Source organism: Spermophilus citellus, assembly GCF_964194105.1.
Source record: "Spermophilus citellus genome assembly, chromosome: 11".
Taxonomy (NCBI): domain Eukaryota; kingdom Metazoa; phylum Chordata; class Mammalia; order Rodentia; family Sciuridae; genus Spermophilus; species Spermophilus citellus.
In genome coordinates, this window is record NC_138192.1 from 4,700,519 (window position 1) to 4,718,586 (window position 18,068).

The window sequence follows — 18,068 nt, forward strand, 5'->3', positions numbered from 1 at the left end:
GTTTCAAGAAGCTAGCACAAACCGTGTTGGATTTAGAGTTCCAAATACATCTATCAATATAGGAGAAAACAGAGTGAAACCTAAAAATTCAAACTGTTACTGGAAACGAACGCTTCAACATAGAAGAACGAAATTTGGGGCACCAAGTCACCTTAGTGTACTGATCATTACCTGAAAGTATCATCCTGTTTGGGTAAAAATTATTTGCTGAGATTTCTGGAGATTCGTAATTTTGGGAAGCCTGTCAACCCCTTTTTATGGAAGTGTTTCTCGCCTGTCACTGCTTAGGGCTACATCAAGAGGAAAGAAAACATAGAGATAGAACGTGAAACTACTTTATTGTGTCAAGTTTCAAGAAGCTAGCACAAACCGTGTTGGATTTAGAGTTCCAAATACATCTATCAATATAGGAGAAAACAGAGTGAAACCTAAAAATTCAAACTGTTACTGGAAACGAACGCTTCAACATAGAAGAACGAAATTTGGGGCACCAAGTCACCTTAGTGTACTGATCATTACCTGAAAGTATCATCCTGTTTGGGTGAAAAAATATATGCTGAGATTTCTGGAGATTCGTAATTTTTGGAAGCCTGGCAACCCCTATCCATGAAAGTGTTTCTCGCCAGTCACTGCTTAGGGCTACATTAAGAGGAAACAAAACATAGAGACAGAACGTGAAACTACTTTATTGTGTCAAGTTTCAAGAACCTAGCACAAACCGTGTTGGATTTAGAGTTCCAAATACATCTATCAATATAGGAGAAAACAGAGTGAAACCTAAAAATTCAAAGTGTTACTGGAAACGAACGCTTCAATATAGAAGAACGAAATTTGGGGAACCAAGTCGCCTTAGTGTACTGATCATTACCTGAAAGTATCATCCAGTTTGGCTGAAAAAATATTTGCTGAGATTTCTGGAGATTCGTAATTTTGTTAAGCCTGGCAACCCCTTTCCATGAAAGTGTTTCTCGCCTGTCACTGCTTAGGGCTACATCGAGAGGAATCCAAACATAGAGATAGAACGTGAAACTACTTTATTGTGTCAACTTTCAAGAAGCTAGCACAAACCGTGTTGGATTTAGAGTTCCAAATACATCTATCAATATAGGAGAAAACAGAGTGAAACCTAAAAATTCAAACTGTTACTGGAAACGAACGCTTCAACATAGAAGAACGATATTTGGGGAACCAAGTCGCCTTCGTGTACTGATCATTACCTGAAAGTATCATCCAGTTTGGCTGAAAAAATATTTGCTGAGATTTCTGGAGATTCGTAATTTTGAGAAGCCTAGCAACCCCTTTCCATGAAAGTGTTTCTCGCCTGTCACTGCTTAGGGCTACATCGAGAGGAATCCAAACATAGAGATAGAACGTGAAACTACTTTTGTGTCTAGTTTCAAGAAGCTAGCACAAACCGTGTTGGATTTAGAGTTCCAAATACATCTATCAATATAGGAGAAAACAGAGTGAAACCTAAAAATTCAAACTGTTACTGGAAACGAACGCTTCAACATAGAAGAACGATATTTGGGGAACCAAGTCGCCTTCATGTACTGATCATTACCTGAAAGTATCATCCAGTTTGGGTGAAAAAATATTTGCTGAGATTTCTGGAGATTCGTAATTTTGGGAAGCCTGGCAACCCCTTTCCATGAAAGTGTTTCTCGCCTGTCACTGCTTAGGGCTACATCAAGAGGAAACAAAACATGGAGAAAGAACGTGAAACTACTTTATTGTGTCAAGTTTCAAGAAGCTAGCACAAACCGTGTTGCATTTAGAGTTCAAATACATCTATCAATATAGGAGAAAACAGAGTGAAACCTAAAAATTCAAACTGTTACTGGAAACGAACGCTTCAACATAGAAGAACGAAATTTGGGGAACCAAGTCGCCTTAGTGTACTGATCATTACCTGAAAGTATCATCCAGTTTGGCTGAAAAAATATTTGCTGAGATTTCTGGAGATTCGTAATTTTGGGAAGCCTGGCAACCCCTTTCCATGAAAGTGTTTCTCGCCTGTCACTGCTTAGGGCTACATCAAGAGGAATCCAAACATAGAGATAGAACGTGAAACTACTTTATTGTGTCAAGTTTCAAGAAGCTAGCACAAACCGTGTTGGATTTAGAGTTCCAAATACATCTATCAATATAGGAGAAAACAGAGTGAAACCTAAAAATTCAAACTGTTACTGGAAACGAAAGCTTCAACATAGAAGAACGAAATTTGGGGAACCAAGTCGCCTTCGTGTACTGATCATTACCTTAAAGTATCATCCAGTTTGGGTGAAAAAATATTTGCTGAGATTTCTGGAGATTCGTAATTTTGGGAAGCCTGTCAACCCCTTTTTATGGAAGTGTTTCTCGCCTGTCACTGCTTAGGGCTACATCAAGAGGAAACAAAACATAGAGATAGAATGTGAAACTACCTTATTGTGTCAAGTTTCAAGAAGCTAGCACAAACCGTGTTGGATTTAGAGTTCCAAATACATCTATCAATATAGGAGAAAACAGAGTGAAACCTAAAAATTCAAACTGTTACTGGAAACGAACGCTTCAACATAGAAGAACGAAATTAGGGGCACCAAGTCACCTTAGTGTACTGATCATTACCTGAAAGTATCACCCTGTTTTGTGAAAAAATATATGCTGAGATTTCTGGAGATTCGTAATTTTTGGAAGCCTGGCAACCCCTATCCATGAAAGTGTTTCTCGCCAGTCACTGCTTAGGGCTACATTAAGAGGAAACAAAACATAGAGACAGAACGTGAAACTACTTTATTGTGTCAAGTTTCAAGAACCTAGCACAAACCGTGTTGGATTTAGAGTTCCAAATACATCTATCAATATAGGAGAAAACAGAGTGAAACCTAAAAATTCAAAGTGTTACTGGAAACGAACGCTTCAACATAGAAGAACGAAATTTGGGGAACCAAGTCGCCTTAGTGTACTGATCATTACCTGAAAGTATCATCCAGTTTGGCTGAAAAAATATTTGCTGAGATTTCTGGAGATTCGTAATTTTGGGAAGCCTGGCAACCCCTTTCCATGAAAGTGTTTCTCGCCTGTCACTGCTTAGGACTACATCAAGAGGAATCCAAACATAGAGATAGAACGTGAAACTACTTTATTGTGTCAAGTTTCAAGAAGCTAGCACAAACCGTGTTGGATTTAGAGTTCCAAATACATCTATCAATATAGGAGAAAACAGAGTGAAACCTAAAAATTCAAACTGTTACTGGAAACGAACGCTTCAACATAGAAGAACGAAATTTGGGGAACCAAGTCACCTTAGTGTACTGATCATTACCTGAAAGTATCATCCAGTTTGGGTGAAAAAATAATTGCTGAGATTTCTGGAGATTCGTAATTTTGGGAAGCCTGGCAACCCCTTTCCATGAAAGTGTTTCTCGCCTGTCACTGCTTAGGGCTACATCAAGAGGAATCCAAACATAGAGATAGAACGTGAAACTATTGTGTCAAGTTTCAAGAAGCTAGCACAAACCGTGTTGGATTTAGAGTTTCAAATACATCTATCAATATAGGAGAAAACAGAGTGAAACCTAAAAATTCAAACTGTTACTGGAAACGAACGCTTCAACATAGAAGAACGAAATTTGGGGAACCAAGTCGCCTTCGTGTACTGATAATTACCTGAAAGTATCATCCAGTTTGGGTGAAAAAATATTTGCTGAGATTTCTGGAGATTCGTAATTTTGGGAAGCCTGTCAACCCCTTTTTATGGAAGTGTTTCTCGCCTGTCACTGCTTAGGGCTACATCAAGAGGAATCCAAACATAGAGATAGAATGTGAAACTACTTTATTGTGTCAAGTTTCAAGAAGCTAGCACAAACCGTGTTGGATTTAGAGTTCCAAATACATCTATCAATATAGGAGAAAACAGAGTGAAACCTAAAAATTCAAACTGTTACTGGAAACGAACGCTTCAACATAGAAGAACGAAATTTGGGGCACCAAGTCACCTTAGTGTACTGATCATTACCTGAAAGTATCATCCTGTTTGGGTGAAAAAATATTTGCTGAGATTTCTGGAGATTCGTAATTTTGGGAAGCCTGTCAACCCCTTTTTATGGAAGTGTTTCTCGCCTGTCACTGCTTAGGGCTACATCAAGAGGAAAGAAAACATAGAGATAGAACGTGAAACTACTTTATTGTGTCAAGTTTCAAGAAGCTAGCACAAACCGTGTTGGATTTAGAGTTCCAAATACATCTATCAATATAGGAGAAAACAGAGTGAAACCTAAAAATTCAAACTGTTACTGGAAACGAACGCTTCAACATAGAAGAACGAAATTTGGGGCACCAAGTCACCTTAGTGTACTGATCATTACCTGAAAGTATCATCCTGTTTGGGTGAAAAAATATATGCTGAGATTTCTGGAGATTCGTAATTTTTGGAAGCCTGGCAACCCCTATCCATGAAAGTGTTTCTCGCCAGTCACTGCTTAGGGCTACATTAAGAGGAAACAAAACATAGAGACAGAACGTGAAACTACTTTATTGTGTCAAGTTTCAAGAACCTAGCACAAACCGTGTTGGATTTAGAGTTCCAAATACATCTATCAATATAGGAGAAAACAGAGTGAAACCTAAAAATTCAAAGTGTTACTGGAAACGAACGCTTCAATATAGAATAACGAAATTTGGGGAACCAAGTCGCCTTAGTGTACTGATCATTACCTGAAAGTATCATCCAGTTTGGCTGAAAAAATATTTGCTGAGATTTCTGGAGATTCGTAATTTTGTTAAGCCTGGCAACCCCTTTCCATGAAAGTGTTTCTCGCCTGTCACTGCTTAGGGCTACATCGAGAGGAATCCAAACATAGAGATAGAACGTGAAACTACTTTATTGTGTCAACTTTCAAGAAGCTAGCACAAACCGTGTTGGATTTAGAGTTCCAAATACATCTATCAATATAGGAGAAAACAGAGTGAAACCTAAAAATTCAAACTGTTACTGGAAACGAACGCTTCAACATAGAAGAACGATATTTGGGGAACCAAGTCGCCTTCGTGTACTGATCATTACCTGAAAGTATCATCCAGTTTGGCTGAAAAAATATTTGCTGAGATTTCTGGAGATTCGTAATTTTGAGAAGCCTAGCAACCCCTTTCCATGAAAGTCTTTCTCGCCTGTCACTGCTTAGGGCTACATCGAGAGGAATCCAAACATAGAGATAGAACGTGAAACTACTTTTGTGTCTAGTTTCAAGAAGCTAGCACAAACCGTGTTGGATTTAGAGTTCCAAATACATCTATCAATATAGGAGAAAACAGAGTGAAACCTAAAAATTCAAACTGTTACTGGAAACGAACGCTTCAACATAGAAGAACGATATTTGGGGAACCAAGTCGCCTTCATGTACTGATCATTACCTGAAAGTATCATCCAGTTTGGGTGAAAAAATATTTGCTGAGATTTCTGGAGATTCGTAATTTTGGGAAGCCTGGCAACCCCTTTCCATGAAAGTGTTTCTCGCCTGTCACTGCTTAGGGCTACATCAAGAGGAATCAAAACATAGAGATAGAACGTGAAACTACTTTATTTTGTCAAGTTTCAAGAAGCTAGCACAAACCGTGTTGGATTTAGAGTTCCAAATACATCTATCAATATAGGAGAAAACAGAGTGAAACCTAAAAATTCAAACTGTTACTGGAAACGAAAGCTTCAACATAGAAGAACGAAATTTGGGGAACCAAGTCGCCTTCGTGTACTGATCATTACCTTAAAGTATCATCCAGTTTGGGTGAAAAAATATTTGCTGAGATTTCTGGAGATTCGTAATTTTGGGAAGCCTGTCAACCCCTTTTTATGGAAGTGTTTCTCGCCTGTCACTGCTTAGGGCTACATCAAGAGGAAACAAAACATAGAGATAGAATGTGAAACTACCTTATTGTGTCAAGTTTCAAGAAGCTAGCACAAACCGTGTTGGATTTAGAGTTCCAAATACATCTATCAATATAGGAGAAAACAGAGTGAAACCTAAAAATTCAAACTGTTACTGGAAACGAACGCTTCAACATAGAAGAACGAAATTTGGGGCACCAAGTCACCTTAGTGTACTGATCATTACCTGAAAGTATCACCCTGTTTTGTGAAAAAATATATGCTGAGATTTCTGGAGATTCGTAATTTTTGGAAGCCTGGCAACCCCTATCCATGAAAGTGTTTCTCGCCAGTCACTGCTTAGGGCTACATTAAGAGGAAACAAAACATAGAGACAGAACGTGAAACTACTTTATTGTGTCAAGTTTCAAGAACCTAGCACAAACCGTGTTGGATTTAGAGTTCCAAATACATCTATCAATATAGGAGAAAACAGAGTGAAACCTAAAAATTCAAAGTGTTACTGGAAACGAACGCTTCAACATAGAAGAACGAAATTTGGGGAACCAAGTCGCCTTAGTGTACTGATCATTACCTGAAAGTATCATCCAGTTTGGCTGAAAAAATATTTGCTGAGATTTCTGGAGATTCGTAATTTTGGGAAGCCTGGCAACCCCTTTCCATGAAAGTGTTTCTCGCCTGTCACTGCTTAGGACTACATCAAGAGGGATCCAAACATAGAGATAGAACGTGAAACTACTTTATTGTGTCAAGTTTCAAGAAGCTAGCACAAACCGTGTTCGATTTAGAGTTCCAAATACATCTATCAATATAGGAGAAAACAGAGTGAAACCTAAAAATTCAAACTGTTACTGGAAACGAACGCTTCAACATAGAAGAACGAAATTTGGGGAACCAAGTCACCTTAGTGTACTGATCATTACCTGAAAGTATCATCCAGTTTGGGTGAAAAAATATTTGCTGAGATTTCTGGAGATTCGTAATTTTGGGAAGCCTGGCAACCCCTTTCCATGAAAGTGTTTCTCGCCTGTCACTGCTTAGGGCTACATCAAGAGGAATCCAAACATAGAGATAGAATGTGAAACTACTTTATTGTGTCAAGTTTCAAGAAGCTAGCACAAACCGTGTTGAATTTAGAGTTCCAAATACATCTATCAATATAGGAGAAAACAGAGTGAAACCTAAAAATTCAAACTGTTACTGGAAACGAACGCTTCAACATAGAAGAACGAAATTTGGGGCACCAAGTCACCTTAGTGTACTGATCATTACCTGAAAGTATCATCCTGTTTGGGTGAAAAAATATTTGCTGAGATTTCTGGAGATTCGTAATTTTGGGAAGCCTGTCAACCCCTTTTTATGGAAGTGTTTCTCGCCTGTCACTGCTTAGGGCTACATCAAGAGGAAAGAAAACATAGAGATAGAACGTGAAACTACTTTATTGTGTCAAGTTTCAAGAAGCTAGCACAAACCGTGTTGGATTTAGAGTTCCAAATACATCTATCAATATAGGAGAAAACAGAGTGAAACCTAAAAATTCAAACTGTTACTGGAAACGAACGCTTCAACATAGAAGAACGAAATTTGGGGCACCAAGTCACCTTAGTGTACTGATCATTACCTGAAAGTATCATCCTGTTTGGGTGAAAAAATATATGCTGAGATTTCTGGAGATTCGTAATTTTTGGAAGCCTGGCAACCCCTATCCATGAAAGTGTTTCTCGCCAGTCACTGCTTAGGGCTACATTAAGAGGAAACAAAACATAGAGACAGAACGTGAAACTACTTTATTGTGTCAAGTTTCAAGAACCTAGCACAAACCGTGTTGGATTTAGAGTTCCAAATACATCTATCAATATAGGAGAAAACAGAGTGAAACCTAAAAATTCAAAGTGTTACTGGAAACGAACGCTTCAATATAGAATAACGAAATTTGGGGAACCAAGTCGCCTTAGTGTACTGATCATTACCTGAAAGTATCATCCTGTTTGGGTGAAAAAATATTTGCTGAGATTTCTGGAGATTCGTAATTTTGTTAAGCCTGGCAACCCCTTTCCATGAAAGTGTTTCTCGCCTGTCACTGCTTAGGGCTACATCAAGAGGAATCCAAACATAGAGATAGAACGTGAAACTACTTTATTGTGTCAACTTTCAAGAAGCTAGCACAAACCGTGTTGGATTTAGAGTTCCAAATACATCTATCAATATAGGAGAAAACAGAGTGAAACCTAAAAATTCAAACTGTTACTGGAAACGAACGCTTCAACATAGAAGAACGATATTTGGGGAACCAAGTCGCCTTCGTGTACTGATCATTACCTGAAAGTATCATCCAGTTTGGCTGAAAAAATATTTGCTGAGATTTCTGGAGATTCGTAATTTTGAGAAGCCTAGCAACCCCTTTCCATGAAAGTCTTTCTCGCCTGTCACTGCTTAGGGCTACATCGAGAGGAATCCAAACATAGAGATAGAACGTGAAACTACTTTTGTGTCTAGTTTCAAGAAGCTAGCACAAACCGTGTTGGATTTAGAGTTCCAAATACATCTATCAATATAGGAGAAAACAGAGTGAAACCTAAAAATTCAAACTGTTACTGGAAACGAACGCTTCAACATAGAAGAACGATATTTGGGGAACCAAGTCGCCTTCATGTACTGATCATTACCTGAAAGTATCATCCAGTTTGGGTGAAAAAATATTTGCTGAGATTTCTGGAGATTCGTAATTTTGGGAAGCCTGGCAACCCCTTTCCATGAAAGTGTTTCTCGCCTGTCACTGCTTAGGGCTACATCAAGAGGAAACAAAACATGGAGAAAGAACGTGAAACTACTTTATTGTGTCAAGTTTCAAGAAGCTAGCACAAACCGTGTTGCATTTAGAGTTCAAATACATCTATCAATATAGGAGAAAACAGAGTGAAACCTAAAAATTCAAACTGTTACTGGAAACGAATGCTTCAACATAGAAGAACGAAATTTGGGGAACCAAGTCGCCTTTGTGTACTGATCATTACCTGAAAGTATCATCCAGTTTGGCTGAAAAAATATTTGCTGAGATTTCTGGAGATTCGTAATTTTGGGAAGCCTGGCAACCCCTTTCCATGAAAGTGTTTCTCGCCAGTCACTGCACAGGGCTACATCAAGAGGAAACAAAACATAGAGATAGAACGTGAAACTACTTTATTGTGTCAAGTTTCAAGAAGCTAGCACAAGCCGTCTTGGATTTAGAGTTCCAAATACATCTATCAATATAGGAGAAAACAGAGTGAAACCTAAACATTCAAACTGTTACTGGAAACGAACGCTTCAACATAGAAGAAGGAAATTTGGGGAACCAAGTCGCCTTAGTGTACTGATCATTACCTGAAAGTATCATCCAGTTTGGGTGAAAAAATATTTGCTGAGATTTCTGGAGATTCGTAATTTTGGGAAGCCTGTCAACCCCTTTTTATGGAAGTGTTTCTCGCCTGTCACTGCTTAGGGCTACATCAAGAGGAATCCAAACATAGAGATAGAATGTGAAACTACTTTATTGTGTCAAGTTTCAAGAAGCTAGCACAAACCGTGTTGGATTTAGAGTTCCAAATACATCTATCAATATAGGAGAAAACAGAGTGAAACCTAAAAATTCAAACTGTTACTGGAAACGAACGCTTCAACATAGAAGAACGAAATTTGGGGCACCAAGTCACCTTAGTGTACTGATCATTACCTGAAAGTATCATCCTGTTTGGGTGAAAAAATATTTGCTGAGATTTCTGGAGATTCGTAATTTTGGGAAGCCTGTCAACCCCTTTTTATGGAAGTGTTTCTCGCCTGTCACTGCTTAGGGCTACATCAAGAGGAAAGAAAACATAGAGATAGAACGTGAAACTACTTTATTGTGTCAAGTTTCAAGAAGCTAGCACAAACCGTGTTGGATTTAGAGTTCCAAATACATCTATCAATATAGGAGAAAACAGAGTGAAACCTAAAAATTCAAACTGTTACTGGAAACGAACGCTTCAACATAGAAGAACGAAATTTGGGGCACCAAGTCACTTTAGTGTACTGATCATTACCTGAAAGTATCATCCTGTTTGGTGAAAAAATATATGCTGAGATTTCTGGAGATTCGTAATTTTTGGAAGCCTGGCAACCCCTATCCATGAAAGTGTTTCTCGCCAGTCACTGCTTAGGGCTACATTAAGAGGAAACAAAACATAGAGACAGAACGTGAAACTACTTTATTGTGTCAAGTTTCAAGAACCTAGCACAAACCGTGTTGGATTTAGAGTTCCAAATACATCTATCAATATAGGAGAAAACAGAGTGAAACCTAAAAATTCAAAGTGTTACTGGAAACGAACGCTTCAATATAGAAGAACGAAATTTGGGGAACCAAGTCGCCTTAGTGTACTGATCATTACCTGAAAGTATCATCCAGTTTGGCTGAAAAAATATTTGCTGAGATTTCTGGAGAATCGTAATTTTGGGAAGCCTGGCAACCCCTTTCCATGAAAGAGTTTCTCGCCTGTCACTGCTTAGGGCTACATCAAGAGGAATCCAAACACAGAGATAGAACGTGAAACTACTTTATTGTGTCAACTTTCAAGAAGCTAGCACAAACCGTGTTGGATTTAGAGTTCCAAATACATCTATCAATATAGGAGAAAACAGAGTGAAACCTAAAAATTCAAACTGTTACTGGAAACGAACGCTTCAACATAGAAGAACGATATTTGGGGAACCAAGTCGCCTTCGTGTACTGATCATTACCTGAAAGTATCATCCAGTTTGGGTGAAAGAATATTTGCTGAGATTTATGGAGGTTCGTAATTTTGGGAAGCCTGGAAACCCCTTTCCATGAAAGTGTTTCTCGCCTGTCACTGCTTAGGGCTACATCGAGAGGAATCCAAACATAGAGATAGAACGTGAAACTACTTTATTGTGTCAAGTTTCAAGAAGCTAGCACAAACCGTGTTGGATTTAGAGTTCCAAATACATCTATCAATATAGGAGAAAACAGAGTGAAACCTAAAAATTCAAACTGTTACTGGAAACGAACGCTTCAACATAGAAGAACGAAATTTGGGGAACCAAGTCGCCTTCGTGTACTGATCATTACCTGAAAGTATCATCCAGTTTGGGTGAAAAAATATTTGCTGAGATTTCTGGAGATTCGTAATTTTGGGAAGCCTGGCAACCCCTTTCCATGAAAGTGTTTCTCGCCTGTCACTGCTTAGGGCTACATCAAGAGGAAACAAAACATGGAGAAAGAACGTGAAACTACTTTATTGTGTCAAGTTTCAAGAAGCTAGCACAAACCGTGTTGCATTTAGAGTTCAAATACATCTATCAATATAGGAGAAAACAGAGTGAAACCTAAAAATTCAAACTGTTACTGGAAACGAACGCTTCAACATAGAAGAACGAAATTTGGGGAACCAAGTCACCTTAGTGTACTGATCATTACCTGAAAGTATCATCCAGTTTGGCTGAAAAAATATTTGCTGAGATTTCTGGAGATTCGTAATTTTGGGAAGCCTGGCAACCCCTTTCCATGAAAGTGTTTCTCGCCAGTCACTGCACAGGGCTACATCAAGAGGAAACAAAACATAGAGATAGAACGTGAAACTACTTTATTGTGTCAAGTTTCAAGAAGCTAGCACAAACCGTCTTGGATTTAGAGTTCCAAATACATCTATCAATATAGGAGAAAACAGAGTGAAACCTAAACATTCAAACTGTTACTGGAAACGAACGCTTCAACATAGAAGAACGAAATTTGGGGAACCAAGTCGCCTTAGTGTACTGATCATTACCTGAAAGTATCATCCAGTTTGGGTGAAAAAATATTTGCTGAGATTTCTGGAGATTCGTAATTTTGGGAAGCCTGGCAACCCCTTTCCATGAAAGTGTTTCTCGCCTGTCACTGCTTAGGGCTACATCAAGAGGAATCCAAACATAGAGATAGAACGTGAAACTATTGTGTCAAGTTTCAAGAAGCTAGCACAAACCGTGTTGGATTTAGAGTTCCAAATACATCTATCAATATAGGAGAAAACAGAGTGAAACCTAAAAATTCAAACTGTTACTGGAAACGAACGCTTCAACATAGAAGAACGAAATTTGGGGAACCAAGTCGCCTTCGTGTACTGATCATTACCTGAAAGTATCATCCAGTTTGGGTGAAAGAATATTTGCTGAGATTTATGGAGGTTCGTAATTTTGGGAAGCCTGGAAACCCCTTTCCATGAAAGTGTTTCTCGCCTGTCACTGCTTAGGGCTACATCAAGAGGAATCAAAACATAGAGATAGAACGTGAAACTACTTTATTGTGTCAAGTTTCAAGAAGCTAGCACAAACCGTGTTGGATTTAGAGTTCCAAATACATCTATCAATATAGGAGAAAACAGAGTGAAACCTAAAAATTCAAACTGTTACTGGAAACGAATGCTTCAACATAGAAGAACGAAATTTGGGGAACCAAGTCTCCTTCGTGTACTGATCATTACCTGAAAGTATCATCCAGTTTGGCTGAAAAAATATTTGCTGAGATTTCTGGAGATTCGTAATTTTGAGAAGCCTAGCAACCCCTTTCCATGAAAGTGTTTCTCGCCTGTCACTGCTTAGGGCTACATCGAGAGGAATCCAAACATAGAGATAGAACGTGAAACTACTTTTGTGTCTAGTTTCAAGAAGCTAGCACAAACCGTGTTGGATTTAGAGTTCCAAATACATCTATCAATATAGGAGAAAACAGAGTGAAACCTAAAAATTCAAACTGTTACTGGAAACGAACGCTTCAACATAGAAGAACGATATTTGGGGAACCAAGTCGCCTTCATGTACTGATCATTACCTGAAAGTATCATCCAGTTTGGGTGAAAAAATATTTGCTGAGATTTCTGGAGATTCGTAATTTTGGGAAGCCTGGCAACCCCTTTCCATGAAAGTGTTTCTCGCCTGTCACTGCTTAGGGCTACATCAAGAGGAAACAAAACATGGAGAAAGAACGTGAAACTACTTTATTGTGTCAAGTTTCAAGAAGCTAGCACAAACCGTGTTGCATTTAGAGTTCAAATACATCTATCAATATAGGAGAAAACAGAGTGAAACCTAAAAATTCAAACTGTTACTGGAAACGAACGCTTCAACATAGAAGAACGAAATTTGGGGAACCAAGTCGCCTTAGTGTACTGATCATTACCTGAAAGTATCATCGAGTTTGGCTGAAAAAATATTTGCTGAGATTTCTGGAGATTCGTAATTTTAGGAAGCTTGGCAACCCCTTTGCATGAAAGTGTTTCTCGCCAGTCACTGCACAGGGCTACATCAAGAGGAAACAAAACATAGAGATAGAACGTGAAACTACTTTATTGTGTCAAGTTTCAAGAAGCTAGCACAAACCGTGTTGGATTTAGAGTTCCAAATACATCTATCAATATAGGAGAAAACAAAGTGAAACCTAAAAATTCAAACTGTTACTGGAAACGAACGCTTCAACATAGAAGAACGAAATTTGGGCAACCAAGTCGCCTTCTTGTACTGATCATTACCTGAAAGTATCATCCTGTTTGGGTGAAAAAATATTTGCTGAGATTTCTGGAGATTCGTAATTTTGGGAAGCCTGGCAACCCCTTTCCATGAAAGTGTTTCTCGCCAGTCACTGCTTAGGGCTACATCAAGAGGAAACAAAACATAGAGACAGAACGTGAAACTACTTTATTGTGTCAAGTTTCAAGAAGCTAGCACAAACCGTGTTGGATTTAGAGTTCCAAATACATCTATCAATATAGGAGAAAACAGAGTGAAACCTAAAAATTCAAACTGTTACTGGAAACGAACGCTTCAACATAGAAGAACGAAATTTGGGGAACCAAGTCGCCTTCGTGTACTGATCATTACCTGAAAGTATCATCCAGTTTGGCTAAAAAATATTTGCTGAGATTTCTGGAGATTCGTAATTTTGGGAAGCCTGGCAACCCCTTTCCATGAAACTGTTTCTCGCCTGTCACTGCTTAGGGCTACATCAAGAGGAATCCAAACATAGAGATAGGACGTGAAACTACTTTATTTTGTCAAGTTTCAAGAAGCTAGCACACACCGTGTTGGATTTAGAGTTCCAAATACATCTATCAATATAGGAGAAAACAGAGTGAAACCTAAAAATTCAAACTGTTACTGGAAACGAACGCTCCAACATAGAAGAACGATATTTGGGGAACCAAGTCGCCTTCGTGTACTGATCATTACCTGAAAGTATCATCCAGTTTGGATGAAAAAATATTTGCTGAGATTTATGGAGATTCGTAATTTTGGGAAGCCTGGAAACCACGTTCCATGAAAGTGTTTCTCGCAAGTCACTGCTTAGGGCTACATCAAGAGGAATCCAAACATAGAGATAGAACGTGAAACTACTTTATTGTGTCAAGTTTCAAGAAGCTAGCACAAACCGTGTTGGATTTAGAGTTCCAAATACATCTATCAATATAGGAGAAAACAGAGTGAAACCTAAACATTCAAACTGTTACTGGAAACGAACGCTTCAACATAGAAGAACGAAATTTGGGGAACCAAGTCGCCTTAGTGTACTGATCATTACCTGAAAGTATCATCCAGTTTGGGTGAAAAAATATTTGCTGAGATTTCTGGAGATTCGTAATTTTGGGAAGCCTGGCAACCACTTTCCATGAAAGTGTTTCTCGCCTGTCACTGCTTAGGGCTACATCAAGAGGAATCCAAACATAGAGATAGAACGTGAAACTATTGGGTCAAGTTTCAAGAAGCTAGCACAAACCGTGTTGGATTTAGAGTTCCAAATACATCTATCAATATAGGAGAAAACAGAATGAAACCTAAAAATTCAAACTGTTACTGGAAACGAACGCTTCAACATAGAAGAACGAAATTTGGGGCACCAAGTCACCTTAGTGTACTGATCATTACCTGAAAGTATCATCCTGTTTGGGTGAAAAAATATTTGCTGAGATTTCTGGAGATTCGTAATTTTGGGAAGCCTGTCAACCCCTTTTTATGGAAGTGTTTCTCGCCTGTCACTGCTTAGGGCTACATCAAGAGGAAAGAAAACATAGAGATAGAACGTGAAACTACTTTATTGTGTCAAGTTTCAAGAAGCTAGCACAAACCGTGTTGGATTTAGAGTTCCAAATACATCTATCAATATAGGAGAAAACAGAGTGAAACCTAAAAATTCAAACTGTTACTGGAAACGAACGCTTCAACATAGAAGAACGAAATTTGGGGCACCAAGTCACCTTAGTGTACTGATCATTACCTGAAAGTATCATCCTGTTTGGGTGAAAAAATATATGCTGAGATTTCTGGAGATTCGTAATTTTGTTAAGCCTGGCAACCCCTTTCCATGAAAGTGTTTCTCGCCTGTCACTGCTTAGGGCTACATCAAGAGGAATCCAAACATAGAGATAGAACGTGAAACTACTTTATTGTGTCAAGTTTCAAGAAGCTAGCACACACCGTGTTGGATTTAGAGTTCCAAATACATCTATCAATATAGGAGAAAACAGAGTGAAACCTAAAAATTCAAACTGTTACTGGAAACGAACGCTCCAACATAGAAGAACGATATTTGGGGAACCAAGTCGCCTTCGTGTACTGATCATTACCTGAAAGTATCATCCAGTTTGGATGAAAAAATATTTGCTGAGATTTATGGAGATTCGTAATTTTGGGAAGCCTGGAAACCACGTTCCATGAAAGTGTTTCTCGCAAGTCACTGCTTAGGGCTACATCAAGAGGAATCCAAACATAGAGATAGAACGTGAAACTACTTTATTGTGTCAAGTTTCAAGAAGCTAGCACAAACCGTGTTGGATTTAGAGTTCCAAATACATCTATCAATATAGGAGAAAACAGAGTGAAACCTAAACATTCAAACTGTTACTGGAAACGAACGCTTCAACATAGAAGAACGAAATTTGGGGAACCAAGTCGCCTTAGTGTACTGATCATTACCTGAAAGTATCATCCAGTTTGGGTGAAAAAATATTTGCTGAGATTTCTGGAGATTCGTAATTTTGGGAAGCCTGGCAACCCCTTTCCATGAAAGTGTTTCTCGCCTGTCACTGCTTAGGGCTACATCAAGAGGAATCCAAACATAGAGATAGAACGTGAAACTATTGGGTCAAGTTTCAAGAAGCTAGCACAAACCGTGTTGGATTTAGAGTTCCAAATACATCTATCAATATAGGAGAAAACAGAATGAAACCTAAAAATTCAAACTGTTACTGGAAACGAACGCTTCAACATAGAAGAACGAAATTTGGGGCACCAAGTCACCTTAGTGTACTGATCATTACCTGAAAGTATCATCCTGTTTGGGTGAAAAAATATTTGCTGAGATTTCTGGAGATTCGTAATTTTGGGAAGCCTGTCAACCCCTTTTTATGGAAGTGTTTCTCGCCTGTCACTGCTTAGGGCTACATCAAGAGGAAAGAAAACATAGAGATAGAACGTGAAACTACTTTATTGTGTCAAGTTTCAAGAAGCTAGCACAAACCGTGTTGGATTTAGAGTTCCAAATACATCTATCAATATAGGAGAAAACAGAGTGAAACCTAAAAATTCAAACTGTTACTGGAAACGAACGCTTCAACATAGAAGAACGAAATTTGGGGCACCAAGTCACCTTAGTGTACTGATCATTACCTGAAAGTATCATCCTGTTTGGGTGAAAAAATATATGCTGAGATTTCTGGAGATTCGTAATTTTGTTAAGCCTGGCAACCCCTTTCCATGAAAGTGTTTCTCGCCTGTCACTGCTTAGGGCTACATCAAGAGGAATCCAAACATAGAGATAGAACGTGAAACTACTTTATTGTGTCAACTTTCAAGAAGCTAGCACAAACCGTGTTGGATTTAGAGTTCCAAATACATCTATCAATATAGGAGAAAACAGAGTGAAACCTAAAAATTCAAACTGTTACTGGAAACGAACGCTTCAACATAGAAGAACGATATTTGGGGAACCAAGTCGCCTTCGTGTACTGATCATTACCTGAAAGTATCATCCAGTTTGGGTGAAAGAATATTTGCTGAGATTTATGGAGGTTCGTAATTTTGGGAAGCCTGGAAACCCCTTTCCATGAAAGTGTTTCTCGCCTGTCACTGCTTAGGGCTACATCAAGAGGAATCAAAACATAGAGATAGAACGTGAAACTACTTTATTGTGTCAAGTTTCAAGAAGCTAGCACAAACCGTGTTGGATTTAGAGTTCCAAATACATCTATCAATATAGGAGAAAACAGAGTGAAACCTAAAAATTCAAACTGTTACTGGAAACGAATGCTTCAACATAGAAGAACGAAATTTGGGGAACCAAGTCTCCTTCGTGTACTGATCATTACCTGAAAGTATCATCCAGTTTGGCTGAAAAAATATTTGCTGAGATTTCTGGAGATTCGTAATTTTGAGAAGCCTAGCAACCCCTTTCCATGAAAGTGTTTCTCGCCTGTCACTGCTTAGGGCTACATCGAGAGGAATCCAAACATAGAGATAGAACGTGAAACTACTTTTGTGTCTAGTTTCAAGAAGCTAGCACAAACCGTGTTGAATTTAGAGTTCCAAATACATCTATCAATATAGGAGAAAACAGAGTGAAACCTAAAAATTCAAACTGTTACTGGAAACGAACGCTTCAACATAGAAGAACGAAATTTGGGCAACCAAGTAGCCTTCTTGTACTGATCATTACCTGAAAGTATCATCCTGTTTGGGTGAAAAAATATTTGCTGAGATTTCTGGAGATTCGTAATTTTGGGAAGCCTGGCAACCCCTTTCCATGAAAGTGTTTCTCGCCAGTCACTGCTTTGGGCTACATCAAGAGGAAACAAAACATAGAGACAGAACGTGAAACTACTTTATTGTGTCAAGTTTCAAGAAGCTAGCACAAACCGTGTTGGATTTAGAGTTCCAAATACATCTATCAATATAGGAGAAAACAGAGTGAAACCTAAAAATTCAAACTGTTACTGGAAACGAACGCTTCAACATAGAAGAACGAAATTTGGGGAACCAAGTCGCCTTCGTGTACTGATCATTACCTGAAAGTATCATCCAGTTTGGCTAAAAAATATTTGCTGAGATTTCTAGAGATTCGTAATTTTGGGAAGCCTGGCAACCCCTTTCCATGAAAGTGTTTCTCGCCAGTCACTGCTTAGGGCTACATCAAGAGGAAACA